Raw genomic sequence first — 3,201 nt, forward strand, 5'->3', positions numbered from 1 at the left:
CCCTTCGCCTTGCCGCCGTGTCGCGCTTTGCTCTTCTCTTTCTGCCGCCCGCGGTGGGCTCAGCACCGGGCGCCGGGCTGGCGGGATGCGGGAAGGGCTGACCGGCACCTCCGGGGCCGGGAAGGGTTTTCGGCAGGCGGGTGGGAGCCAGGTGGGATGGATGGAGGTGGTAACTGCATCCCTCAAGGTAGGATGAGGAAAGCCCCACGGCCCGAGAGCGAGCCCTGCGCTCACCTCCTCCCCCCCCGGTGCTGCCAGCATGACCCCTTTCCGAGTGCAGAGCTCCCTGGAGCAAGGACCGTCTGCTCCCGGCGTCTTGCCCTGCTCCTGACTGCTCCGAGACGGAGCCGACAGGTCGTGTCTCCACCTCCCTGCGCTGCCCGGGGATGGGGCACAGCCGCTCGGGGCCTCRGTGCCCGCCCGGAGGCAGCGGCGCCAAGGGAGGCCGGGCTGCACGTCAGCTCCCCACGAGCCGCAGCTGCAGCACGTGGCAGCAGAGCGAGTGCCCATCAGATTAAGGAGAATTAATTTGTACTTTCCACGTTTGCCCGGGTTCGGGCGTGCAGCGGGCGCCGTGCACCCCRGGCCCCCCGCCCGGTGAGCAGCTGTGCTCCAGCATCTCTCTGTGTCGGCTCCTCTAAAACCTTCCCTAAATCCTAATTAGATTTTCTGCTCCCCCCCACTTCCCCCCTCCATCTCACTCCTCCCCAAATGCTGGAGTTGGAACAAGCCATGACATGGTTTCTAATCAGCTTCTGAATTCATATTTCTCTTGGCTCTCTTTGGAGGAGGCTTTTCAAAGCCTTTGTCTGATGCTGCCCGAGCACAGAGTGCTGTTCTGCAGCTCTCTTTAAGCCTCGATAACAGCATATGCCCAAGCCCTAGAGAGCTGATAGCTCAGAAGTGCTTGCAATAACAACCGGGAGACCCTACAAAAACAAAGTGGTGTTTGTAGCAGGGAACTTGCAAGAGCACATCAATAGCATCCAGAAATGCTGCCAAAAGTGGCTGGTGCGGGAGCCAAAGCAGGCAAGATGGGCTCTTTCCTGGGGGAAATGGGTGCCAGGGCTGCCGTTCTCCCGCTGCCACGAGCCCCTGTGCTGGGGCGAGTGCCTGGCGGYGGCAGCAGCGCCGGTGCAGCCACCTGCGCTGTTTCCAGCCGTGCCCCGGCGCGAGGTTTGCTCCTGACCTGGGCTGGCTCCGGTGGCTGGTGGCACCTGTACTGCAGGCGCGATGCCCCCGCGCGCAGCCATGGCACCCGGCTTGGCTCTGCTGCGGTCGGAGGCAGAGCCTGTTTGGGCTYCTTCTCTGGGACTGAAACCTCTTCGGCAGCGAGTTGTGGCTGYGAGCGAAGGCAGTGGATGCAAACACTTCCCAGCACTGCCAAGCCCCAATTAATAACCTGTGAATCATGATGCTGTTGGAAGAGCAGATGTTTGCAATGTGGTTGCCAGCACTCACCATTTCACTGAGGGTCTGGTTGGCCTTAAAACGCCAGCTTCTGGAGTCAGGCAGTCTCTCCGTCCATCCCTCCTTTCTGTCTGGCCTGGGAGACGTCTGGGCCGGGAATTAGCTGGAGTTTTCAGCGGGCAGTCGAGCTCGGCGAACAGCCTGTCCGTAGGAGTGTGGGGGTGCCAGTTCGGAGCTGGGGAAGCTCAAGGTACCCGAATCGTGGCGAGGTGCCCATCGGCGAGGGACCCTGCCGACGCTCGTCCCTGCTGATGCTGAAGTGCTTGTTACTGGGGAAAATACTGCCTATCTCGGGGCTGCCCCCCTACGCACACTTCACCCTCCCCCAGGGGAGCATGCTGAAGCACCAGATGGGGGTCTGCTACCCTGGCTGGGGCAGGGTCTGCTGGGTGGGGCCAGGAGGATGAGGAGGTGGAGGAAGAGTGAGTCATGCTGCCCTCGAGATCACAGGGGTCTGGGGCAGGGACCCTGTGRGGCGGGCATAGGGGAGCGGAGCAGGGCAGGTCCCTCCGTCACTGTGCCCAGAGCTGGCYGGGGCAGAGGGCTGCACCACAGCTCGCCGGGGCCGGCGCCTGCCTTGGTGCTGCGGAGTGGAGGAAAGGTCTCGGCATTTCTTATCAAAACAAGCTTCTGCTCAGAACTCCCCTGGGCCTCGCTCCCGAGCGGTGGGAGCRCAGAGATGGCCCAGTGCGTTGGAGAGGGAGCTGCTGGCATGCGCCAGAGGGCTGCACGGTGTGTGGGTGCACGTGTGGCATAGGGGGGCGAGAGCTGCGTGAGCAAGCGTCGGTGCCTGGGCAGGAGTGGGTGCCGGGGGGCTGCAGTGGTGTGTGGGGTGTGTGGTGATGCAGGGCCAATGRGGCAAGTGTGGCTACGAGCTGGGGTGTGCGGCAGTGCGGGAGCAGTGGGATAAGCATGGCTGTGAGCTGGGGTGTGCAGCGGTGCAGGAGCAATGGGGCTCATGAGCTGCGGTGTGTGGCGGTGCAGTYGTGCAGGGGCAATGGGGTGTGCGTGGCTACGAGCTGCGGTGCACAGTGATGCAGGAGCAGTGGTGTGTGTGTGTGTCTATAGCGGCGGTGTGCAGTGAGGCAGCAGTGTGGGAGCAGCGAGTGTGCATGGCTGCATGCTGGGCTGCGTGTCCATGCGGGGTGTGCAGCTGTGCGGGAGCAGCAGGTGTGCAGGGCTGTGTGTGGGGCTGCATGCCTGTGTGGGGGGTGAAGCTGTGCAGGAGCAGCCGGTGCACGTGGCTGTGCATGGGTCTGCATGTCTGTGCAGGATGTGCAGCGGTGCAGTGGTGCATGGGGCTGTGTGCCCATGTGGGGTGTGCAGTGGTGCAGCGGTGCATGGAGCTATGTGTCCGTGCTGGGTGTGCAGTGGTGCAGGAGCAGCRGGTGCGTGTGGCCATGCACGTCCGTGCGGGGGGTGCAGCGATGCACGGGGCTGCGTGTGTGGGCGGGGGGGGTGCAGCGGTGCATGGGGCTGCGTGTCCGGGCGGGGGGTGCAGCGGTGCGGGAGCGGCGTGCCTGCGTGGCTGCGTGGGTGTCGCTCGGCATGTGCAGTCCCATGTGCCGGGGGAAGCTCGGCTCGGCGCGGGGGCGTCTGGAGAGCGCCTGGGCGAGCGCGTGGGAGTGCCTCCGTGTGCGCGTGTGCGCCCGGCTCGGCGGCCGCCCCTCGCCGCCTGGGGAGCGCCGGTCGCAGCCCGTGCACGCAGGAGCCGCGGGCAGCCCGGCCGCC

Source organism: Rhea americana, unplaced genomic scaffold, assembly GCF_003343005.1.
Source record: "Rhea americana isolate MKP2758 unplaced genomic scaffold, rheAme1 scaffold_246, whole genome shotgun sequence".
Taxonomy (NCBI): Eukaryota; Metazoa; Chordata; class Aves; order Rheiformes; family Rheidae; genus Rhea; species Rhea americana.